The sequence below is a fragment of the Nicotiana tomentosiformis genome, chromosome 11 (genome assembly GCF_000390325.3).
Source record: "Nicotiana tomentosiformis chromosome 11, ASM39032v3, whole genome shotgun sequence".
Lineage (NCBI taxonomy): Eukaryota > Viridiplantae > Streptophyta > Magnoliopsida > Solanales > Solanaceae > Nicotiana > Nicotiana tomentosiformis.
This window is the reverse complement of record NC_090822.1, coordinates 80,468,959-80,496,444: the sequence shown is the minus strand read 5'-3', so window position 1 is coordinate 80,496,444 and position 27,486 is coordinate 80,468,959. Positions and strand designations below refer to the sequence as shown.

At 37.5% G+C, this 27,486-nt stretch overlaps 1 pseudogene; it reads left to right on the top strand.

Annotated features, from left to right (window-relative positions):
- Positions 1-8,473: 8,473 nt before the first annotated feature.
- LOC104101569 (loganic acid O-methyltransferase-like) lies at positions 8,474-9,861 on the top strand (annotated as a pseudogene).
- Positions 9,862-27,486: the final 17,625 nt, after the last annotated feature.

Here is a 27,486-nt window from a genome sequence, read left to right as displayed (position 1 = left end):
GGGGAGCTATCTACTCTGGAGCGGGAGTGGTGGGAGTCTGGGCTTCTCCTCCAGCCTGAGAAACTGCTGGTGCCTTAGGAAATGTGCCAGTCTGGGCCACACTATCCATAAGGCCCACCAAATAGACCTAAGCGTCTTGAAGTACTGGGGTGGCAATGAACCCCTCCGAAACCTGAGTTAGTTCGGTAGGAACAGTCTGAGCTGGAACCTCCTCGTCAAGCTCTATCTGAGACTCCACTGCTGGGACTGCTGCTCGGGCTCTAGGCTGAGCCCTGCCCCTGCCTCTGCCTCTGGCACGACCTCAGCCTCGACCTCTGCCCTGCGTAGGAGCTGCCACTGGAGGCTCTGGCTGCTGCTCAGCTGAGAAAGCGGTACGTGTTCTCTCCATCTGCGAGAGAATAAGAGTAGAAGTGTTCAATCAGCATTGAGAAAGCAAAATCACACGACATAGAAGAATAGAAGTGAAACTTGTTCCTAAACTTCATAGCCTCTGGAAGATAAGCACAGACGTCTCCGTACCGATCCTCCAGACTCTACTAAGCTTGCTCATGAATCGTGAGACCTAGGCAACCTAGTGCTCTGATACTAACTGTCACAACCTGGAATTTCCCATCGACGGAACCGTGATGGCGCCTAACATTCCACTTGCTAGGCAAGCCAATGTTAGATAATCATTAAATCAATTCCTTATTTCTATTCAGTAATTAAAAATAATTAACTAAGATGAAATATAATAAATGCGAAATATCATAAAACTGTATTAATTACTACCACCCGAATCTGGAGTCACAAATCACGAGCATTCTAGAATTTACTACAAGTAATAGTCTGAAAGAAATACAATTATCTGAATGAAAGAAACAGTAGAACAAAAAAAATAAATGAGGACTTCAAGGTCTGTAAATGCCGACAGATCTACCTTGAGTCTCCGGACAGCGGACCAATAACAAAATTTCGATCAACCCGAGCCGGTATCAAAATCTGTACAGAAAGTGCAGAGTGCAGTATCAGTACAACCGATCCCATGTACTGGTAAGTGTCGAGCCTAACCTCGACGAAGTAGTGACGAGGCTAGGACAAGACACCCACATATAACCTGAACACTATAATCATGCTAGTGACAACAACAGTAAATAAAGAAATAACGTAGAAATAATGGGAAAGGGACATACAGTGGGAGGGAATACAATATAAAGAGTGAAAATAATAAAAATACAAAATTAGACCAAAAATTCTTAAACAAATTGAGCAAATAAAACAGCAAGGGAAAACTGCACGGCATCACCCTTCGTGCTTTTACTCTCAACCTTACCAAATAAATAAATAAAACGGCACGTCATCTCCCTTCGTGCTTTTACTCTCATAATATACACGGCATCACCCTTCGTGCTTTACACTCTTCCTCACAATATAAATAATACATGCACGGCATCACCCTTTATGCTTTACACTCTTCCTCACAAATCACAGAATCAATAACAACGGATAGATAGGAGTATCACAAAGAAACCAATATTTTACCCATAATCAATAGCACAATGTAACCACAACCTTGAATCAATATTCGAAAGTTACCAAATCGTAGTGAAACCAGATATAAGTCACCCAACATTTCAAATAACCCACTAAGCATGGATCGTAGAATTTAAGGCTACAAAAAAGACAAGAATAAAATTTCACTCGTAGGCTATGACTCGACAACGACGCATAGATGCTCGTCACCTCACCTATACATCGTATGTAACAACCAAACACGTAGCAAATAAACACATAATACCTATTCTCTCAAGCCAAAGTTAGACACGACACTTACCTCGCTCCGAAGGCCACTTAATTCTCAATCATAGTTTTTCCTTTGGAATTCACCTCCAAACCACTCGTATCTATTCAAAAATGACTCACTAATATCAAATATTGCTAAAGGAAGTCATTATATTATATAAATTAAATTTTCCAAAATTTCCTCCAAAAAGTCGAAAAATCGACCCCGGGCCCGCTTGATCAAAACCCGAGGTTCGGACCAAAATCCATTTACCCATTCACCCCTGAACCCGAATATGTAATTAGTTTTGGAATCCGGCCTCAAATTGAGGTCTAAATTACCAAATTTCCGAAATTCCTAGTTTCTATCCTAACCCATAATTCTACGATAAAAACTCTAGATTTTAGGTTGATAATTCAAGAAATGTACTGGGTAATTGAAAGGCAATGGTTTAGAATTACTTACCAACACTTTGGGAAAGAAATGGCTCTTGAAAAATCGCTTCACACCGTTTGGTTTTTGAGAAAAATAAATTTTTATCTAAATCTCGTGTTTGGATTCTGTTAAGTGCTGGGCGACAGTGTTCATCGCGTTTGCGAGAGCACTATCGCATTCACGAAGAGTATAGGCTGCCAAGCCTTTGCGTTCGTGAGACCGTGTGCGCGTTCGCGTTGGCTACCCCCGGGCCTTCGCGTTCGTGAGATATTGCCCGCGTTCGCGATGAAGGAATGATTGACTCTTCCCTAGGTGTGCCTAACACTACGCGTTCGCGAGGAGCTGGTCGAGTTCACGAAGGATAACGCACACATCGCTTCGCGTTCGCGACTAAGCCTTTGCGTTTGCGAAAAAGAAAACTTCAGCTAACCAGTTTACTCTTCACGTTCGCGAGAGTACCTTTGCGAACGCGAAGAAGGACCTGCCAGAACACCTGCTGTAGCAAAATACCAGATTTTCAAAGTTCAAAACATCCTCTGGCCTACCCGAAACTCACCCGAGCCCTCGGGGCTCCAAAACAAATATGCACACAAGTCTAAAAATATCATACGGACCTGCTCGCATGATCGATCACCAAAATAACACCTAGAACTCCGATTTTAGCACCAAATCAAATGAAATTCTCAAGAACACTTTAAAATTTCTATTTTCTCAACTGGACGTCTAAATCACGTCAAATCAACTTCGTTTCTCACCAAATTGCACAGAAAAGTCTTAAATATCATAATGAAACTGTACCGGACTCCGGAACCAAAATACGGACCCGATACTAACAATGCCAAACATCAATCAATTCTTAAAATAAATAATTTCCACACTTTTAATTTTACATTAAAAATTCATAATTCAAGCTAAGGACCTCCAAATTAGATTTCGGGCATACGCCCAGGTCCCATAATTCGATAAGGACCCCCAGGACCGTTAAAATATGAATCCGGACCTGCTTACCAAAAATATTGACCGAAGTCAATTAAAATCAACTTTTTAAGGCATAAATTCTTATTTTCATAAATTTTCAACATAAAAGCTTTTCGGAAACCTGCCCGGACTGCGCACACAAATTGAGGAGGGTAAAAATGAGACTTTTAAGGCTTAAGAGCACAGATTCAAGTTCTAAAACATAAGATGACCTTTTAGGTCATCACACTAATTCTTACCATGTGATCTCCAAGTAATATTTATTATTTAGAGCTATATTTGGTGTCCAAACTCGCTTATGTTAGTTTTACAGAATAATTAGTGAGTTGTAAATAAATTAATTTCCATAGATAGATGACTCAATTATAGGAGATGATCCTTAGGATACAACAACAACAATAACAACAACAGTAACAATAACAACAACAATATACCAGTATTATCCCACATCGTGGAGTCTGAATAGAGTAGTGTGTACGCAGACCTTGTGAAGGTAGAGAGGTTGTTTGGAATAGACCCTCGGCTCAGAAAAACATAAGCACCACATTAATTAAAAGATAGAGAAGGAGGGACAACACCAAAAAGCCATGTAAAAGCAGTATGAGTTGATCCTTAGGATATTTTTCTTTATTTTGTTTGATGTAGTTTTCTTTGATAGAATCATGTGTAAGTGTATAAATCTCTTGCATTCATGAATAGAAAGACAACAAGTTATTCTCTCTATTTACATGGTATCAGAGACCTGTCAAAGTTGGGATTAATACCTCGTTGGAGTTGGTGTGCTTGAGTATCACGCGCCGGCAGGAGTTTTCCAGCAAGTTTCTGTCTGGCAGAGTGTGGAGGCGCATGATACGTCAGTTTTGTGTCTGGTTTTTGTCCCGATGTCACCTCTTTATTTCAGGTCACGCTGTAGTGGTTCGTTGACCAACAAACCACAATTGTCCCTGTTTGCTCAAAGCAGAAATTGTCCATGTTATCTCAATCGGTCAGATCTGAAACTTTTTCTTTATCATCATATTTGGATGGTTTTGTATCTGAATCATAATAAGTTTTTGGGACGTTATTGTTCGTCTTGGTTTGCTAGCTTCAAGTGATTTTGGCAATTAGCAATGCTTGAATTTGGTGGCCTCTTTGTGTTCATTAGCGTTTGGTACTATCTTATTTGTCAATGAAGAGTTTCTTTAGCTCATCACTTTGGTTTATTTAGCCAAGTTATTGCCTGATTTCCCTCCTTGTTGGCCGATTTAGATTATCAGTTTGGTAGAGAAGCTTTCAGTTTTTTCTACTTTAATTTTGATATTGATTTTCTCTAAAAGTTGGTGGAGACTTTAACTTGGCCTCTCTCCGGTTGGCTCTGTTTTGTGCCTGTTGAGGAGTTGATTTTACTGCAAAGCTTTGTCGATATCTTTGATCGTGAGTTTTAGTTGGAAAAAGAATTGCTATAAAATTAAGTAAGGAGGAAATAATGCTATAACTCCTAATCCAACAATCTTGGTTTTGGATGAGTTTTTGAAATTCCTTCAATATCAGAAATCAATTAAGGATTCTTCTTCGGTTACTACTTTTGCTGGGTTAGATAAAACATGTCTTATCACCTCTTCAAATAAATGGGTGATTGATTCAAGTGCCACAAATCACAAGACAGGTAATCCAAATATTTTTTCTAGCTTTTGGTCACACAAAGCACCCCCTCCGGTTACTGTAGGTGATGGATCAACTTGTAGTAGGGTTGGATCTGGGATTGTTAAACCAACTTCTTATTTTACCCTATCATCTGTGTTAAGTCTACCAAATTTGGCCTTTAATTTGATTTCTGTTAGTAAAATAACCAGAGGCCTTAATTGTTGTATCCCGGTCTTTCTCGATCATTGTTTATTTCTAGATCTTACAACGAAGCAGGTTATTGGTAAAGGATATTTATCTAGTGATATCTATCTACATCCTTGGAGAATGGGAGCCACAGTCTATTGCATGCTCTAGTGTCGTGTCTCCTTTTGAAGCACACTATCGATTGGGGCATCCCTCTCTACCTTTGTTGAGGAAGCTCTGTCCTCAATTTCAGATTATTTCTTCATTGGACTGTGAGTGTCGATTCGCAAAACACCACCGTAGCTCAATAGGTCCAAGGTTAATAAGTGGGTTGAGTCTGCTTTTGAGTTAGTTCATTCTAATGTTTGGGGACTATGCCCTGTTATTTCCAAACCCGGGCATAAGTATTTTGTTACTTTTGTAGATGATTTTTCCCGAATGACTTGGATTTATTTTATGAAGAGTCGCTTTGAAGTATTTACTCACTTTTGTGCTGAAGTCAAAACTTAGTTCAATACTTCAGTGTGTATTCTAAGGAGTGATAACACTAAAGAACATATGTCAGAATTATTTCAGTCTTACATGAGACAACACGTTATTCTCCATCAATATTCATGTATTGATACACCTTCCCAAAATGGAGTTGCTGAGAGGAAGAATAGGCAGCTACTTGAGATAGCTCGAGCACTTTTGTTCCAAATGAAGGTTCTTAAATAGTTTTGGGGTGATACAATCTCAATGGTTTGTTTTCTGATTAATCGCATGACATCTACTGTGCCCGTTGGTGATGTGCCTTATAGTGTTCTTTTTCCAAACAAGTCACTATTTCGGTTGGAACCTAAAGTATTTGGAAACGCATGTTATGTTTACGATGTTCGACCATCTGTTACTAAGTTGGATCCCAGGGCATTAAAGTATATTTTTTGGGCTATTCTTGTCTTCAGAAGGGGTATCAGTGTTATTTTACTAAACTTGGAAAAAATCTGGTGTCAAATGATGTGGTATTTTCATAGGCTACACCATTCTTCTATGCACCTCTTATTTCTACGAGTCAGGGGAGGATGATGAGTGGTTAGTCTATCAGGTTACTCGTGCCTTGACAGAACAATCAAATGATGTTGTTTCTCGATCTCCCAGTTCTTTTATTAAGAACCAATCGACTATTGTGCCCTCTGAACCTGCTCCATATACGCTATAAAGACCGCCAATTGTTCAAGTTTACTCAAGGAGAAAAGAGATCAATGACACATGTCGTGCACCAGTTTCTTCGTCATCAGATCCTCCGCCACCCGATCCTTCTGAAAACCTTGACCTCCCTATTGCTCTTCGCAAAGGTATACGTACTTGCAAATCCACATATTTCATTGCTAATTTTGTATCATACAACCACTTATCCTCTACGTCTAGATCTTTGATTGCCTCTCTAGACTCCATCTCTATACCTAAAACAGTGAATGAGGCTTTGAATCATCATGGATGGTCTAATTCAATGCTTGAGGAAATACACGCCTTAGCGGAAAGCCACACATGAGATTTGGTAGATTTATCGAAGGGAAAGAAACCAATGGGATGTAAGTGGGTCTTCACAGTTAAAGTTAATCCAGATGGTAATGTGGCGAGACTTAAGGTTAGAATATGGCTAAAGGGTATGCTCTGCCTTATGGGGTGGATTATTCACACACCTTCTCTCCAGTTGCCAAGCTCACTTATGTTCGCTTGTTCATCTTTCTAGCTGCTTTTGAAAATTGGAATTTATATTAGTTGGATATCAAAAATGTATCTTTTCATGGTAATCTTCAAGAGAAAGTGTATATAGAGCAACCACCTAATTTTATTTTTTTAGGGGGAGTTGAAAAAATATGTCATTTGAAAAAGTCATTGTATGGCTTAAAGCAAAGTCCCCGTTCTTGGTTTGGAAAGTTTAGTAAGGTAGTTCAGGAGTTTGGCTTGAATATGAGCAAATATGATCACTCAGTCTTCTACCATCAATCAATAGCTGGCACTATCCTCCTTGTTGTATACGTTGATGACATTGTCAAAACAGGAAGTGATTATGCATGGATCTCTTCCCTCAAGTCTTTCTTGCACAGTAGGTTTCATACGAAGGAGTTGGGTCAGTTGAAATATTTTTTGAGAGTAGAAGTAAATAGAAGAAAGAAGGAAATTCTTCTGTCTCAAAGAAATTATATTCTTGATCTACTTGCGAAAACTGAAAAGTTGGCAGCCAAACCCTGTAGCACTCCAATGATTCCCAATGTTCATCTTATGAAAGATGATGGCGGTCATTTTGATGATCTAGAGAGATATAAGAGGTTAGTTAAAAAGTTAAACTGCCTCATTGTGACTCGTCCAGATATTGCTATTGCGGTAAGTGTTATTAGCCAATTCATGTCCGCGCCTATGGTCAAACATTGGGCAGCTTTGGAACAAATTCTATGTTACTTGAAAGGACCTCCTGGACTTTGCATATTGTATAGTAATCACGACCATACTCGTGTTGAGTGTTTTGCAGATATTGATTAGCCTAGATCTAAAATTGATAGAAGATCTACTACATGCTATTGTTTCTTTGTTTGAGGGAACTTGGTGTCGTGGAGGAGTAAGAAGCAAAGTGTTGTATCTCGATCTAGTACAGAATCTGTGTACAGAGCTATATCACAATCTACGTGTGAGATTATATGGATACATCATCTTTTAACTGAAATTGGGTTGAAGCATCATACACCAACAAAACTATGGTGTGATAATCAAGTTGCTCTTCATATTGCCTCAAATCTGGTGTATCATAAAAGAACTAAACATATTGAGGTCGACTGTCATATTATTCATGAGAAGATACATGAAAACTTGATATCCACTGTCTACGTGAAGACAGAAGAGCAACTAGCCGATTTATTCACAAAAGTGTTGCATAGAACTCGAGCTGATTACCTTTGTAACAAGTTGTGCATGATAAATATCTATGCTCCAACTTGAGGGGGAGTATTACAGAATAATTAGTGAGCTGTAAATAGATTACTTTTCATAGATAGGTGACTCAATTATAGGAGTTGATCCTTAGGATATTTTTCTTTATTTTGTTTGATTTAGTTTCTTTGATAGAGTCTTGTGTAAGTGTATAAATCTCTTGTATTCATGAATAGAAAGACATCAAGTTATTCTCGCTGATTACAGTTAGGTAAATTTGTGTTGATGTAAAATTATATTGGCTCATTTACTAATTAACTAAATTTGTGTTGAACTTTGATAAAATATGTCTAATACAGAGTGGTTATGATCTTTAAATTCTTGTGATACAAGACTTGACAAAGGAAATCATGGAGCATATATATTACTGATCATCTAGCTAGATTTAGTGTTGAGGTTAGACATGATTTACACTTGGATATGCTTATGACCTTCAATTTCAAATCAAAGCTAGAAAGTTATTAATGGTTAAACTTTTTAAATAATATATTGTAGAAAGATGCTGCAGATAATGTGAAAGGGATGATCAGAGAGGCAATCGTTGAAAAGCTAGATACACATACCAAAATATCCACTTCAAACACATTTCATATTACAGACTTTGGATGTTCAGTTGGATCAAACACTTTCTATGCAATGCAAAATATTGTAGAAGCGATAAAGGATAAGCATCATTCTCAATCTCTCGATTGTACGAGTCCTGAATTCCATGTTTTTTTCAATGATCATGTCACTAACGATTTCAATACCCTATTCGAATCCCTACCTTCCGAGAAACCATAATTTGCAGTTGCAGTTCCTGGTTCTTTCTATGGACGGTTATTCCCCTCGTGCTCTTTTCATTTCGCATATTCTTCTTATGCATTGCGGTGGTTGTATGGGTTGCCAAAAGGGTTGATGGATAAGAATAAGGGAAGAATTCATTATGTAGGCGCCTCTGCTTCAGTATGGAATACCTATGTTGCCCAATTTAACAAGGACATGAAAGTATTCTTGACTGCAAGGGCTGAGGAGATTGTTCATGGAGGTTTTAATTGTTCTTATTTTGTCAGCTATTCCTAGTGAAATACATCACTCACAACTCGGTGATAGAATGCTCACATTTCTTGAGTCTAGTCTTATTAATATAGTCAATCAGGTGAGTCAATCATAACATATACTCACTCTGACAACGCATTTTTCTTTGTATTCATTATTCCCCTAAAAAAAGAATGATATATTTTTATATTTAAAAATAATTTCACTTTTGTACTTCTTATTTTACTCTTTATGACATAATTTATAGCTACACACATGTTTATGGCATATTTTAGATAATAAGTTTCAATAATATTTTTCTCTTTCTTAACCTGCATGCTCGAGTCAAACACTATCACATAAAAAGCGAAGAAAGGAGTATATGCTAAATTTTTTGGTTCTTGGCCAATCTAGTACTACTCCTTCCGTGATCATTTTATACTGTGAAACTTTTTTTTAGTATGTTTCAAAAAGTATATATTGACACTTTTCTATATTGAACTGTACTTTCTTTCTTTTCCATACAGGAAATTGTAGATGAATCTCTAGTTGACTCATTTAATTTGCCACTATATTTTCCATCTGCTGAAGACATGATTAAAGTGGTGAAGAAAAATAATTTTTTTAGCGTAGAGAGAATAGAGCTAACATATCCCCGGTCCAAGATTGATGCAACGAGTTTCGTAACTCACTTGAGGGCTGGTTTAGAAGGAATATTCACCAAACATTTTGGAAATAAAATAGCAGATGAAATGTTCGTGAGGACTTTAGGAAAATGCGAAGACATTTCTGCATGGTTGAAAGTTGAATATTACAAGACTGCGAGACAGTTGTTCGTGGTTTTGAAACGTAAAATAAACTTGTAAATGAGTCATCTTTATTTTGTCCGTGTGACATCAATGATCATTACCAAGTTTAGAAATTACTTTGAATCACTAGGTGATTTGCCTTTCTAGTATAGATGTGAAATTTCAAAGCATATACGTGTTAAAGTTTGCCCTGATTTTCTTTTCATATTTGGATTTACCTATACTTGAAGGAAGGGTAAGATATTTATCATAATTGATTTTATTTTTTATAAAAGAGAAATGTAGATCTCTTTCATATTTGATAGATCTCTTTCTTGAATAAAAAGATTATGGACCTCTATAAATTAAGGATCTCTTCTTCACACAACAATACAATACATTAGCATCCACAATGTAATCCTTTAGAGTTGAAGAGTCATGTTTAGAGGGAGAATTATTCGCTCAATATTTTTGTAGTCTCTTTTACATAATAGAAGGTTCTTCTCCTCCCATATGAATATAGATCAATTGATCAAACCATATTATAATGTTATCTTTTGATATAATTCTCTTTGTTGTCCGATCTATCTCGTTAAAGGTATGTTTTGTTATTTTTCGCATGATGCCTTGTTATTTTGATCCCAACAAGTGATATTAGAGCCAATGGTTCAGTGCGGTTGAAGATAACTTTAAGGCGGGTTCAAACCAAGTTGTAGCAATGATGAAAATTATGTGAAAAAGGTAGATCAAGCTTTGTCAAGAAAATGTAGGCCAAATTAGGCAAAATTGTTAGGGTTTGCCCTAATTTCCTTTTTATGTTAGATTTACCTATTACTTAAAAGAAGGTAAAATATTTATCATAATCATTTTTAATTTTTCTGAAATGAACATTTAGATCTATTTCATATTTGATAAATTCCTTTTGGAGCAAAATATTGTGCACCTCTATAATTTGAGAATCCCTCCTTTACATAACTATATAATTGTCACAATCCAAAACTCAACATGTCATGATGGCGTCTATCACAGAACTAGGTAAGCCGACATTCACAATAAAACTTGACATTTTCTATTAAAAATAAGATAAAGCAAGTTTAACAGTAATAACCCTCATAAATAGCCGATATAAACAACTGCGACTCGAATATAATTTTCCCAAAATCCGAGTGTCACTGAGTACATGAGCATCTATACAATAACATAGTCTGAAACACCTTCTAGAAAGGTAGAACAACATAAGTAAAACTAAGAGATAAAGGAGGAGAGTCAAGGTTTGTGGACGCCAAAGCAGCTACCTCGATGATCTCCGAACGAGCAAAAACTCCAAGATCAGCAACCACCATGTCCGAAAATACCTGAATCTGTACACGAAATGCAGGGTGTAGCGTGAGTACAACCAACTCAATGAGTAACAAGTCTAACCTTTGGGTTAAAAGAAGTGACGAACCCAACTAATATAGCACGAATACAGAGTTTAACAGTACAGAAAATGTAGACATGCTTCCACGTTTAACAGTTAAGTTCAACACAGATAAAATATGCCAAGTGTGACTGATATGAGGAATATGACATCTCTATATCTATATGACAATATGAATACTGTATGTGATGCAACACATTGAAAATCTCACGTACTCACACTCTTAACGCACTTAATCTAACTGTCTCAATTCTCGCTCGTCACACTCAGTCACTCAGCACTGTTCGGTGCCTATTGCGATGTGCAGCTCGATCCACATATAGCCATAAGGCTTGTTGCGGCATGCAACCCGATCCACATATAGCCATAAGGCTTGTTGCGGCGTGCAACCCGATCCACATATAGCCATAAGGCTTATTACGGCATGCAACCCGATCCACATATAGTCATAAGGCTTGTTACGGCATGCAACCCGATCCATATATAGCCATAACGCTTGTTGCGGCGCGCAAGCCGATCGACATAACTCACTCACAACATGGCTCTTAGGCCTCAACTTAGTCATCAATCTCTCTAGTCTCTCGGGCTCACCACACTCATGCTAAGAAGCCCAAATCAATGATACATGATATGACAATAAATGATACAGAGACTGAGATATGATATGCAATGATGAATGCGACTGAGTAGGTAACTGCAAATTAAGCAAATAATCTCAACAGCAAAAGAAAGACCACTGTGGGTCCCAATAGTACTAGCTCATAGCCTAAACATGATTTCTAACAAAATTCACACCTCAAGTGCTCTAACACATAGAGTACATTAATAATATTTAGATAAGGTGACTACACAGTCCCACGAAATTGACTAAGTCATAATTACTATGGTGCACGCCCACATGCCCGTCACCCAGCATGTGTGTCACCTCAACACTGATCACATAACATGAAATTCAGAGATTCATACCCTCAGAACTAAGTTTAGAAGTGTTACTTACCTCAAATCGTACAAATCTCTACTCCAATAAGCCCTTGCCTCACGCATCGGCCTTCGAATGCCTCGAATCTAGCCACAAATAGTTCGATACAGTCAACACGAGCCTACGAACACCCATTCAACCACGAGTCCAACCATACTAAAATTACTCAAATATGATCACAACTCGACCTTCAAATCCTCAGCAAGGTTTTTTAACAAGGCTGCGACCACAAGTATACTATAAAAACAGCAGTAATAAGACCTTTTGATGAGAAGTTTTCATTCGGGGGCGATAAGGTAATCTTTGTGTCATTAGAAAATTCCCACCGGGAAGTTACGTTTGCTACCGAACAAAGGTAACACGATCATTCATGAGCACAAAGCACTAGAGGATTGTCAGGTATTCTTTCGCTCGAAAACATGAATTCCTAAGGGGAAAGCAAAATATGTTACCGAGTGAAGGGTTACGTAGCAATTCATCGGTGCAACCTTCGAAGATACAAGACTTCCAGTGTTCCAACACGCATTCTTCGTGTTAGAACACTAGGGAAGATATGTATATGATTACAAGGCAACTCTAAATGCCACGTCAACCGGGAACAAAAAGCTGGCAAGGCAACTCTGAATGCCACATCAACCGGGAACAAAAATCTGGCAAGGCAACTCTGAATGCCACGTCAACAGGGAACGAAAAATCCGGCAAGGCAACACTAAATGTCACGCATCATCGGGATCAGGGACTGCACAGCCAGCCCCGAAGAAACAAGATAGCCACAAGCCATGGCAGCTTCTTTCCTACGTAGCAAAATGCCTATGTAAACTATGAAAACGGAAGGAATGAAATGAAATCCTTTTCCTTTTTATCTTGTTTCTTGTCTACACGATGAGCTAATTTTGTCATTTAAAAGTTAAACAAGTACTTCAAATGTTAGTGCCGTAATGAACATGAGACGTCCTATTCAAGAGCACCATAAACATAAGAGGGCCCTCTCTTATTAAAACCCTCATGTTAAAAGGTTTGTTCTGAAAGCATATATGCCCAAAATCAAAAATGCTATCGGAAAAAAATATATCCGAAGCCATATATGAAAAAGACGCAAAAACCAAACTTGCGCAAATACTTATTGAAACCCTCATGAAAAAGGGATAATTCTCGGAGACAAAAAGTGCATCAAAGATAATGCATCCGAGACCATATATAGCAAAATATACATAGATATGCAAGCAAAAGTAAGACACAATCAAATATTTATGAAAAAATATGTCTTCATTTACAGGAATGTGCCAAAAGAAATACAAAACAAGGAAAGAAAAAGCTAAGCTACAGCATCACCCGAATCAGGAGGAAGAGAAGTATCTATGTCCTTAGGAGCGGTGGACGGTTCAACCAATGGTTCAACATCTTCCCCAGCTTGGTTCTCGACATCATCGCCTTCCGATTCCTCTTTAGTATCCGAAATTTTAGAACCAGAATCAGAAGAACTTGGAGCATCAGACCACGTTTGGAGCCCATTTTTTGCAGCCAACTCAAGCTCACGTGCCTTGGAAATCTCGACATCAATATCAATAATGCCATCTTTGGCGTCTTCCAAGGTTTTCTCCTCATGATGTATATGGTGTAAGTTTCCTCAACAACGAGGGAAGCCTCTCGGCACTTGAGTTCTTCTTTGAGCTCGATGATCTCGGTAGAAAGATTGTCTCGGGCGGACCTAGCAGCTCGAAGACTGACATCTAGATCGTGGACAGTTAAGCTATAGAGCATGTTGTGCTCGATAGTCTTCTTATACCTCTCCTCCAACCGGGTATGTCTTGCTCCCGCGACAGCAAGTTCTTCAGCCTTAGAATTCAAGGCTGCTTCTAAATTAGTTATCCTTTCAGCAGCAGCAGCCTCACGATCATTAGCAGCAAGAATGGCATTTTGGACCTCAGCCCATTTAGCCTTGACTTCATCAAAGCCATCCCTCAGTGGCCCAACGTCCTGTCTGAGGGTCACCACTTCTTGCTCACTTTGCTACAAACGGGTTTCCAAAAGATCAGCCTCAGTGGCCCTGGTTTCTAGCTCCGAGAGGCAAAGAACAGACCGGTCCCGTTCCACCAATAGCTGATTCCGTTCAGAAGAGACTTCCTCCTTCTCGCGAATTAACCTTTGAAGGCCGTCGGAAGCAAGGAAACTGGCCTGCAAGATAAAAAGAGGTAAATATTAAAATGCACTCATTCAGAAGCTGAACAAAATAGCAGAGAAAGAAAGGGGCATACCGCTGCAGTATTATGCATGGCATTGTTCAACAAACACTCTCCTGAAAGTGTCTGAATCTTTTCCCAATCCTTCTCTGAAGCCAAGGGTTTCAGATAATTTGCAAGCTCCACCGGCCGGGAAAGAAGGTTGCACCCGGTAGAGACCAAAAGAGTAACACTCCTCCTCATCTAAGGATCTTTAGAAGGGGCAGCATAATTTTGCCCCAAATTTCCATGAACAGGGGACTGGGGAAGAGGAACGCCTTTAGCACGGTCAGGTGCGGCCGTTGGAGATGATGAAGATGGAAATGATGTAGTAGCTATTTGTGGCGAAAAAGGTAGAGATAAAGCTGGTGAAAAAGAAGAACGGGAATCAACTACACCAAAGGCAGCACTGATAGTTGGATGCTCACCGATCGAGTATGGAAAGGACCTGGTACTCAGCCTCGCAGTACCGGATGCAACGATTGGGGTCCGAGAACGGGCATTTTCCACCAAATCAAACTCTCCCCAAAGTGCCAAGACATCATCCTCGGTGGGTGTAACAACTTCAACAGGTTGACATCCTGTTGAGAGGATAAGGATCGTTATCTTCTATGTAGAGAAGCTCCTTCATCATCAATCACCACAGTGTCTATGACCGATCCGGAGAGAGGACTGGCCAATGCCGCCACCAAAGATAGTACGGGAGCGTCAACCTTTGCCCTCTTATTCTTCTCCCCAGACGCAGAAGAACGCCTTTCTTTTGGTTGCTTGTTCTCTGGCCGGGGACTCCGTGAAGAAATATTTGTGCCCGAAGTAGATCCGGAGGCTCCCGTTCGAGCAAGCGCCTCCTGGAGCAGCCTCGCCGCATCAGCAGGGTTGGCTAAGACATCCTCTTTGGGGATCTCGACTGACCTCGAGGGTAGACCTAATTTGACATACAAGTTAGAAGATTCAGCCAAAATCCACATATGCAAAAACTGAAACAGAGAAAATTATAGTTACCATGATATTTGGCCTTCCACCCGAATTTAATGGACAATTCTTTCCACAAGCGGATTTCGGGTGTGGTGATGTCAAAGATCTTTTGAACCCACCGGTCTAAGTCTTCTACCACCAGTGGGACCCATTGGGTCGCTATTGCATACAGAAATTGAGAGATCAATACAGGCATAAAAAGCATTTTGGGGAGAAGAATGTACTAAAAAGATTTTACGGGAACGGTTCCAGGCAACCAGAAAGGATGAGGCCGTTGTTGGAATGATATCACCGGAGGCAATTACAACAAATCGTTCCATCCATCCTCGGTCATTATCATCATACATGCTTGATATCAAAGCATAGTGACCACGCTTACAAAGATTTATCATCCCCCCCCCCCGCAGAAGATCTTGGGTGAATACAAATTCATCATGTGAGCCAAGGACAACTCTTCTTCGGTTTCAGATCACAAGCGTCGGAGGCAGGCAATCGTCCTCCACACAGAGGGGCTTACTTTGCCAAACATATCTGATAGCGGAGACAAAATTCCACTATCACAGATTCAAGTTCCCCAGTCAAAGAAAACGTACCCAAGGTAAATGGATACGTAGAGGGTCACTCGCTCCGATAGATCGGGAGCAATGATATCCAAATTGGGGCAGCGACAGTCTTCCTTCATAGTAGGGATACTAGAAGGACGAATGGAAGATGGGTACCTGCTAACCACCCATGAACGGGGGTTATTAATAGGGAACTTCTCCTTAAAATCCTTCGAAACATTAAGTCTCTTGGGGATTATGGAACTTACTGTTGGGGGAGTAGAATCTTCATTTTTGCTTTTACTTTTCGAAGAGCCAGAACGTTTAGGTGAAGAAGCCATTATAAGAAGGGAAGAAGAAATTTTGAGTTTTGGGAAGAAGTAAAGAAGAGATGAAGAGTAAGAATGCAGGTTTGAAGATCAAGAAACTGGTAAAACTCAAAAGAGAAAGGAGCTGATATGTATAGGTAAATTTTTGGGCGGCTAAAATACTTGGCTCTAATTACCTCAATAAACGGCAAAAGGCGTGCTAAATCATAAGAGGACACGTGTTCTAGGCATTAAATGCGGAGAGGCAGACGTCTAATCAACCGTCAGTGACCTACAAAAGGAATTATAGTATTTCCACCAAAAGAGGATTCTCACCAACTTCCCGATAACACAAAGTTATGTTACCGAAAAGCAGGGGGACTATCTGTATTGGGTAAAATATGGTATATTACGTGGTCGTCTCAGAAGGGGACACATGGAGTCAAAATCGGGACGGGTGTAAAACCGAGCACAATCACCTCGTGTGTCACCGAAGAGGGCAAGTCCATAAAAGGGATTAAGCATGCTGCGCCCGGTAGCATTTAATGAAGAATATTCCATAGTATTAAAGAGTAATGGCTCATTAATGAGATCTGAGCATTTGTGTTTACTGTTAGGTTTTCGTTATCACATTCCAATAATTATCATTAGTGGTGGGCTCGACCATGACGCCCACTAAACTATAAATAATAGGCTCAACCATCATTGTAAGGACGGCTTTTTCTGGAATACATTGGATACACTCTAAGTAGTAATCTAATATCTTTTTGCTCCCTCGCTTGTTAAATATATCATCATTGTGCCCGGAAATCTGGTTCCCGTGCTCTTTGAATCTACCATTTCATCTACATTTCGAGCTAAGTATCTTACATATCAATCGATTAATTTATTATCTTTTGGATCAAATTGGCCCATCTGTCTAGAAACCACGAACAAATTTAGTTGTACCGATTTACCGGTAAATATTAGTATGTACATGTATAAAAATAAAGGTGAGATTTCGTAAATCATTGTAAATTTGAATTTTTTTAGAAAAGTATTATACGTCTCAATTGCGTAAGGAAACACTTTTCGTGCTCATTTGTAATCTTGTAAGGAGAAACAATTTAGTTTTATCAATTTCTTCATCCTTCTTTCTGCAGTAAAATTTACTTTATCCCATTAACGTCCATTGCATAAAAGAATTCTTGTTTATCATTATACTAGAAAATGATGCCCGTGCGCGACATAGTAAGGTTGTTGTAAACTGAGTTTTATAAGAAATTAGCCACAACGTTGCAGGGAATCAACTTATTCGAAAATATGAGTTTATTTTTGTGAAACGGATGAGTTGGTCATTTACAAAAGAAGTCTATATCAACCATGCCAAAAACATATTTAAATGAAGTACAATACCAAACCATCAAGAAAGGAAACGACATCAAATCTAGCACAACTCAGAAACAACTTGCAACGAAAAAAGGAAAAAAGAATATGTTCAAAGAAGTTCTTAGGAACATTCTGCTTTTACAATCTCTCGTTCAAATTCTAGTGATGTAACAATTCTTGTAATCTCCAATGTGCCTAGAAGAGCCACTGAAACATTTCAAGTTTAGATATTATCACTTAATCTTTGTTTGGAGAACTGTCACCAAATTAACCAATGAGAGGGAAGAAACAGACATAAGGCTGGAAAGACCTGAGGCATGTAGCATGTTTGGGGTTTGGTTGACACAAGGACCACTGAACTCTGTACATACTATTTGATTCCCAATCCCTACATATTACCATTTATTGTTCCTGAAAATTACAGAAAAGGGCACACACAAGGCTTCACCAACTAAATTATCTCAACCTAAAATGCCAACAAGGCAACATTAATGCTAACCCTCAGTGCTTACCATAGGTGATGGTGTGAAAACTTTTGTTCTTAATAAGAATCAACAAAGTGTGGAGATTAAAATGAAGGTAATTTATTCCCTTATTTCAGTGAGGTGATGAATCATACAACAACAAAATTGTAATTAAATTTTAGTGATTAGTCGCTAAGTATTACAAGTTAATACCTTCTAAATATGTATTCACCGTCATAATTTCACAATGCTAGCTTATCAGTTAGCAATCTTTATTGGAAGTTGATCTGTGTAGATGAACAAACAAATAAATACCTCCTAACAGTAGCACTACAATATCATACAAATACAAAAGATTTTAATTACTATGAATGGACACCAGAAAAAAAATTCAAAATAAATATAAAAGTTCTTTTATAGAACCTTTATGAAATAAATATAATTAAGCAGCTTTTTTGTAGAACCTTTATGCCTTATGGAAACATATCGGATAAGGTACGTAAGTAATAAGCTATGGATCTGCTCTCTGTAGTTTATTTTTTGTGCACAAGGAGGTTGACTGCTAAGCCATAACCAGTATGATGTGTTTGAACAAATAACCACATACATGTACATAATCCACCAAGAAAGAAAAACTCAAATATTCAAAATTCATCGACAATGAACTAAAAAGAAAAATAAAGCACAAATCAATAATATCTAAAGAAACAGAATCAAACACTTACATGGTCATCACGAAGAAATAGAGGAAATCCAAGCATAATCCAGAGATATCCTCTTCACTTTCAAGCACGATTAGAGAACAGAGACAAATGATTGCAGAAGAAACTCAAGAAAAGCAAAGGGCATAATAAAGACATAGCAGCTCAGTCTTCAGAAATGGCGAAGCAGAAACACATCAAAACATAGAAACTAAGACAGAAATAGTGTAAATGTAGTACACGTGGTTTGCTAAAACATAAGTGCAATATATGTGTATGCGGTAAAAAACATAGAAGTTCGTAACAAATGAGAAGAGTCCATGTTTAGAGTGCAGTTGACGTTGCTTTTTGTTCCAACACATTTTGTACAATTCACATTGCTTTATGTGCAACGGCTTATTGATGTGTTCGTACATTCTTCACCACTTATATATAGTAGTAGTAACTAATCAATATACAAAAAAAATTTAAAAATATAAAATAGTACTCATATATGACTCCACTCTACCTCCATTTACAACAAAGTGTATAATATGGAAAACCTTTTGTGTTGTCCAACCATATTTGGGACTCCCAACTCGACTATTATAAATAGTAACTTATTGGGAACTACTATGCTAAGAACATTCGTCCAATGTAAAGGTGGAAGCTTCAGAAAGTGCCAGACGTAGAGGTTAATAGAGGCTGCATAATTAAAAAAATGCATATGTATTTCAAAAATAGTTCTCCCTTTATATAGTATACGAGTTTAAATTCCAGTCTAAATAAGGTAAAGATCTTTTTCTTCTATTAAACGTCATTACACAGTTGATACCGGGCAAGATTTGTGCAGTAATATCCGGTGGTGAGCGGATATTTCGGCCCTTCGTTTATTCTGTCTAACCGTCTTTCCCTTAGCCTCGGTTCTTCACTTTGCTCGAGCTCAATGCTTGGCCGTGTCCGGTTCCGAGCGCACCATTTGTCCTCCCCGGGTTCTGGTCTGTGAAAGCCCTCGGCATTACCCGAGGCCATATCAGGTCGCACTGTCCTCTCATTTCTTTACTGGAAAATCAGAGGTAACTTTATCCCCGATTTTACCCGCACACAAAAAGAATAAAAACATGTTGATGGTCAATTGATATATTTAAGTGATAAAACATAAGGACTGAGTTATTTTTTTGGTACGATTAATCATGACTTTGGAGATTTTGTTGTCGGCTCAAGAAAATCTTTTTAACGGTATGAAAATGTACACCGAAAGGCGCCATATTTTTTATAATATTTTACACAGATAAAATAATTCTCTGTTATAGAACTCCCAACTTTGTTCCTCCAGAACAAAGAATATAGACAGAATGGTAGAAATAATTTCATTTTGCTTTGCCCCAAAGAGATGCAAATCTAGAGCGAATATGTCTAGGTTTTGGATTATTAAATCAAATTATTAGGACCTTGTGACGAATTAAGAAAACTAGTCATCAATTCTCGTACGATATATGGCATAATGAAGCAAACATTCTCCAAAGAAGTCAGGGTACAGTGTTTTTCTGTCTCTCTCAACTTAACTACGGTCTACGTTCAATTTGCAAAACCATAAGAGGACACATGATATGTTTGATTGTTCTCCTCAACCTAAGATTTTTATTGAGGTTTGTCATGTCAACTTATTCTATGACCAGAAATTACGTATAAATTGATGGAATTGGTATTAGAAGGTTGTATATTAAATGTGGAATTGATTTGAACCAAATTGGATCAATTTTAATAATTTGCACAGAAGTTGTGTCACAATTTGTACTAGAGTTTTGACTATGGCAAGGAACATCCATTAGAGCTTGACGATTCACCAAGGCTTGTAAATAATTTATTTCAAAGTTACGTCAAAATTAGTACTAAAGACGATTTGTTAAGACTTACGGCAAGATAAATCTTTGCTATCCATCAGAATTTCTAGCGATTTGCTAGAAGTTGCAGCCAAGTTATGATATGCAAGCTCTAAATTGTGACCCAAAATATATTTTCACGAAATTTATTTTACTAGGATTAAAGCTTAATATATGACACGAAAATAGAAAATGACCCCTGGTTCGAGTCTGACCCACTTTATTGAGTCAGTCGAATCACAGTAACAACGTAATTTTCTTGTTTGAGATAGAAGACATATAAGAAAGATAATGAAATAAAGGGTGGCAAAACTAGTGAGATGGCATGAATTTGCATAAGATTGGTACTAGGCTACTAGCTAATTAACCTTACTTCCAATTTGGGAGACTGAAGACAGTACATTGGACGTGTAGTTTACTCATCTAATAAATAAGGGGTGGTATGGTTTGCTGATTAGTTATCTAATGATTATTTATTATATAGTAATTAATAATGAATGAAGTGATTGTTATACATGAAATACATATTTTAAAAGGGTAATTTTTATCTTTAAATACCACAACCAATTATTGCATTAGCTATTCGACAATTATCTTAATTCTTATGCATCAAGTATCAAGCAATGTATATTATCTTATGTCGGATTGTATGCTAGGATTAATTTTTCTAAATACCACAACCAAACGACTCCTAAGATTATTTTAGAAAAAAGAGGGTAAAATCAGCATTGTATTGGGGTTATATCCTAACCTGGGGATGTCCCAATACATCAAAGACTAAAATTAGCTAGACTTTCTACTTCTAGGGATTCTTCTTATTTTAATCAGTTGAGTTTTAATTTATCCAAAAATAAAAGAATGTAAAAAGCATTCTCTGACATTGGGCATACAAACTATCATGTGTACAGTATCAAAACGAGAATTAGTTTGTACTCTCTCCGTTCACTTTTACTTGGCACATTTTGACTTTTCGCGCGCCTTAAGAAATAATAGATGAAGTGCATAATTTACCATGATACCCATATTAATTGATGCATATTTTATTGGATTTGAGAAAATGATTTGAAATAAGTAATAAATACTTGGGTATAACAGGAATTTTTTTTTTATATGCATAAAATGACAAGTAAAAATAAAAATCTATTTTTAGTATACATGTCAATTAAAAGTGGACTGGGGTAAAGATGTGCAGCATTCACAATGCTTTTGGGATCTCAATATAGATCCTCTTGTTCCCTTTGGCTGCGATTTAAGTGTACCCTAAAACTTTTTGAGTCCTTTCCCATGCAACTATTCTCCCAATTCTTGAACAATTACGAAAGAATACAAGAAATAGAAGCCAACAACATGTCACCAAACCTTGTTTTGAAATTTTAGTCTTTGTTTCTTTAACAGAAATTATATCTAGATAGTTTAAAGTTTATGTAAGTTGAGAATTTTTTAGTTGAATATTTTAAGATCAAGTTCTAAATTTGTAAAATAGCCTCAGGCATTTTGCTTTCAAAACTTGAACTTGCAAAAATATTGTTAGATCAAATTCAAAAGCTATCAACAAACTTACAAAACGTGTTTTGATAGAACCCTGTACTGGAGACACTTTATTCCTTTTTTTCCGCTAGTACATTAAATAAAAATTCGTAATTAAGTAGTTTCAATTTCACTTACTTGTGATCTTATACATTGTCACAATATTTATGTGATTATAAAAATTTTTTATTAAAATATATCATTCGTTTTTTGAACGAGCAAATAAAGTGGAATAGAGGGAGCAACAATAATGTCTCATGTAGTCATGTTAGATGATACTATTAGTATTAAAGACTAATTAATTTTCTAGACCGATACTTTTTAAAAGTATTCTAGATACTTTCGGTTATAAAATTATTAGTAAATTTTATATTATTTCTAATTAGGAATTGTGGTTGCATAAGTTAGTGTGCATTTTGTGAAGTTGAAATACTACTATGCTATAAGAACATTCGTCCAATGTAAAGGTGGAAGCTTCAGAAAGTGCCCGACGTAGAGGTTAATAGAGGCTGCATAATTAAAAAAATGCATATGTATTTCAAAAATAGTTCAAGTACCACAACACAAGATGTCAAAGAATGTTTCTAATTACATCCCCTAAGTTTCTTCCATTATTCCAGACATTTTGTATGTAAATTATTGCAAATTGTTGAGATCTGTTAATAAGGAAAGAGCATCAGTGTCAGACATTCGAGGCTTCCTTATCTTCTTTTATCCTCATCTACAGATATTTCTATTCCAAACAGTTTATACTTTGTTGAATTAATATTTATAGTTTGTTAGATTTTATAAACATCTATAAGCTAAGTATCTAATTTTTGTTGTTAACATAAAGTTATCATAGTATAAATTTACACGGATAGGAACACCATCAGTCAAATACAGAACATACCAAAGCTATCTGCTTTTTTCACAATATCAATATTAAAATCCAAATTTCTTTTTGGTATTCAAAGAAATTAAGACCGTATGTTTGCACCACAAAAAAAATCACATAACAGAATCACAAATTAGGGGCGGGCATAATATCCCAAAAAACGAATTCTGAACCGAACCGAATTAATTTGGTATTTCGGTTTCGATTTTTTCGGTACAAAAATTTTGGTATTTCGGTATTTTGGTACGGTATACGGTATTGAGTTTTTGATATTTCGGTATACCGAAATACCGAAATATTTAAGTCCAAACCCAACAATATTTTTATTTTTCAGCCCAATAACTAGCCTAAACCCAACACCCCAAGCCCCCTAATTCCCTAATCCTTAGCGCTCACATGGACCTATGTGGACCAATGAGAGTGAGGAGCAGAGGAGGTAAGAGGTATATTTTTGTGATTGTAGATGACTTCTCCAGGTATACATGGACTCTGTTTTTGGGATCTAAAGATGAAACCTTTGATCTTTTCTGTGTATTTGTCAGAATGATTCAACAAACACCGGGGTGCAATGCATTAAGTATAAGAACATACCATGGAACTGAGTTTGAAAATTCCAAATTCCTTGAGTTCTATAGCTCACATGGTATTGACCATAATTTCTCTGCAACTAGAACTCCACAACAAAATGGGGTTGTAGAAAGAAAGAACAGATCCCTAGAAGACATGGGGAGGACTATGTTGATTGCTAGTGGACTGCTTAAGAGTTTCTGGGTTGAGGCAGTCAATACTGCTTGTTACCTGCTGAACAGATGCATGGTCAGACTCATTCTTGAGAAAACTCCCTATGAGTTACTTCGAGGAAGAATGCTCAACATCACTCACCTGAGAGTATTTGTTTACAAATATTTTGTGCATAATAATGGAAAAAAAGCTCTAGGTAAGTATGATAACAGAAGTGCTAAGGAAATTTCTTGGGTTACTCTTCACATAGTAAGGCCTATAAAGTTTTTAATAAAAAAACTATATATGCAGAAGAAAATATTCATGTTATCTTTGGATGAGAAAGGTCTGCAGGATTAAGATTATACATAGGACTCACTGGTGATGAAGTTACAAAGGAATCTGAACCTCAATATGAAGATGGATCTAAAGACCACAAGGAAATTGATAGTGATCATGAGGAACAAGAAGAAGAGAGAACTACTCTGACTGCTGAAGCCACACCTACTGAACATGTTCCTTTGGGTCACTCCATTGGTGAATCTTCTCTAGGTATACAGATCAGACGATAGAAACATCAAAATTCACATCCATTTGAGAACATCATCTCTGATCCAAATGTAAGAGTGCAAACCAGGTCTTCTCTGAGAAATCTATGTGCGCTCACAATATTTCTCTCACAAATTGAACCTAAGACCATCAAGGAAGCTCTAAATGATCCAGACTGGATTATAGCCATGCAAGAGGAGCTAAATCAGTTTGAAAGAAGCAAGGACTGGCATTTGGTACAAAGAACCAAGAACAGAACTGTCATAGGTACCAGATGGGTGTTCAAAAATAAGCCAGATGAACAAGGAAATATCACAAGGAACAAGGCCAGACTGGTGGTTCAGGGATACAATCAAGAGGAGAGCATTGACTATGATGAGACATTTGCACTTGTAGCTAGAATGGAAGATATAAGAATGTTGATAGCCTTTGCTGCAAACATGAAGTTCACTTTGTATTAGATGGACGTAAAAGTGGCTTCTTGAATGGTTATCTGAAGGAGGAAGTGTTTGTGAAATAACCTCCTGAATTTGAAAGTGAAGAATTTCCTCACTATGTGTTCAAGCTAGATAAAGCTCTTTATGAACTGAAAAAGGCTCCAAGAGCTTGGTATGAAAGACTCTCAAAATTCCTCTTAACCAACAACTTTGTAAGAGGAAAGGTGGACAACACTCTATTTCTAAGGAGCAAAGGAAAGAATATTTTGATTGTGCAAGTGTATGTGGATGACATTATCTTTGGGGCTACTAATGAAATAATGTGCAAGGAATTTGTTGAGACGATGGGAAATGAGTTTGAAATGAGAATGATGGGTGAATTGAACTTCTTCCGGGGCTGCAAATCAAGAAAATACCTACTGAAACTAGATACATCAATAGAAATACATTAAGAAACTACTAAAGACGTTCAACATGGACTCCTCTAATCCATTGACACTCCCATTGCCTACCAAAACTAGACCTTGATGAAGAAGGGAAAAGTGTTGAACATAAAATATATAGAGGAATGATTGGGTCACTATTGTACCCCACAGCAAGTTGGCCTGATATTTTATTCAATGTGGGACTGTGTGCAATATTTCAGGCAAATCCCAAGAAATCTCACCTGAAGGTTGTAAAGAGGATACAAAGATATCTCAAGGGGATTCCTAACCTATGCCTATAGTATTCCAGAGGGTATAACTTTGATCGAGTTGGTTATGCTGATGCTGACTATGCAGGTTTTCATGTTGATCGGAAAAGCACTTCAGGAACAACTCATTTTTTATGTTCTTGTCTACTGTCTTGGGGAACAAAGAAGCAAAAACCAATGGCCTTATCTACAGCTGAGGCTGAATATGTGGCAGCAACATCCTGATGTGCTCGTTGCTATGGATAAGATAACAGCTACGGGACTATGGTATTTTTGTTGATTGTGTTCCCATTTTTTGTGATAACACCAATGCCATAAACATTGCTAAAAATCTATGTCAGCACAAGAGACCAAGCACATTCACATTAGACACCACTTTCTCAAAGACAATGTTGAAAAAGGGAATATCTTAATTAACTTTTGTAAAACTGAAGATCAAATTGTTGATACTTTTACTAAAGCTTTGAGTAGGGATCACTTTGAAAGGAATAGACTAGAAACATGCCTAATCAATTCTTCCAACTAGTTGAACCCTAATGATTGGCTAGAAAAGGTATAATTAGATGTAGATAGATGTGTTTGATTTAGACTCGTGCTTGTGTTAAGAGCACACACCTGCTTAGAAAACCTGGTTGATAACTGTGTTGCATGATACTAATATGAGGAACTGAAGCTTTATTGGAGAAACAAGTAAGGAGCTACTAAGGAGTTGGTTCTTCGACTCAAGTACATGTCATCTTATCTTAATTCACTGGGACTTAATATCCTAAATTATTGCTATGCTCAGACTTCTAATCCCATTAGCATCACTTCTAGTTGTCTTCTAGTCAAAGAGTAAGGGAAAATCCTAGAGCAATTAGAGTTCAGTTACTCCTGAAATCCTAACAGTCAAAGTAACCATTATAAGAGTCCTGTTAAAACTCAAATTCGGCCACCTTTTCTAATCTAGTCAAATCAGGAGTAGTGTCTTTAAAAGGCCCTTATGATCAGCTTCTCAGACCTCACTGTTTCTCTCAAACCCTAAGCAAGAATCAAGAACAAAATATCAAGAACCAATTCTCTTTTTTTCCTTCATCGAGTCTCTTCTTTGATCACCTTGCCTAAATCTAGTCAAACCCCTTATAAAGCCAAATCATCATCTAAGAACATGAAGCCCAAATCAAAGAAAAGTGTCAAGCCATCAAGTGAACCCGCACCAATACCTGCTCTTTCTCAATCGATATCCTCTATTGTACCTACATCATTATCCCATAGTCCTGCTGCTCTCACTATCTCCACCTCCACTGCACCTCCACTTCCAAAACTAACCACACATGCATTTGTGCCTTGTGCGAAAATTACCTCTAAGTCAACCAAGGTCAAGGATACTCCAAGAAAATCTGTCAAGAATGTCAAGGTAGTGCATGATGCTCAAGTAGACACATTGGTCAAGGAAGTTGTAGTTCAGGGGGAATCAGTGTCGGCCACTGCTAGTAAGGTACAAACCCCTCCTTCAAAATTAGATGTTTTGGTATCCGCTATAGATCATGCACCCTTAGACATCCCACCTACAAGTGAAAAACCACAAGTGGAGAAATTCACTATCAAAAAACGTGCAGACAATCTGGAAAAGAAGGTAGATACCACTACTGTGGTACATGTGGTTGAGGGGTAAGGGAGTAAAGAACCAGTGCAAAAGGAGGCATCTGATAGTCTTTCATTTAGTTGGTTGGAGGATAAGGATGATAATGGAGGTGTAAAGGAAGAAGGAGTTGTAGACAGTCATGAGGAGCATAATGCTCTTGACATAGTTAATGAAGAAGAAAAGAGTGAGAGTGAGGGAGATTCTATAGAAGAGAAGGAGAGTGATACAGATAATAGGATATGTGAACAAGTAAATGCTTTTGCAGAAGAACAAAATAATAGTGAAGAAGAGGATAATTCTAAGAGTGAGTGTAAGGATCAATAAAAGGTAAGTGGGAGTGAAGGAATGGATAAAAAAAGTGATGAAGAGAATGAGAATATGAGTGAGGAATCTGAAGACTCTATGACCATTGGGAACACTGTCATATCCCCTTCAGAAGAAGCTTGTGAAGATAAAAGGACTTA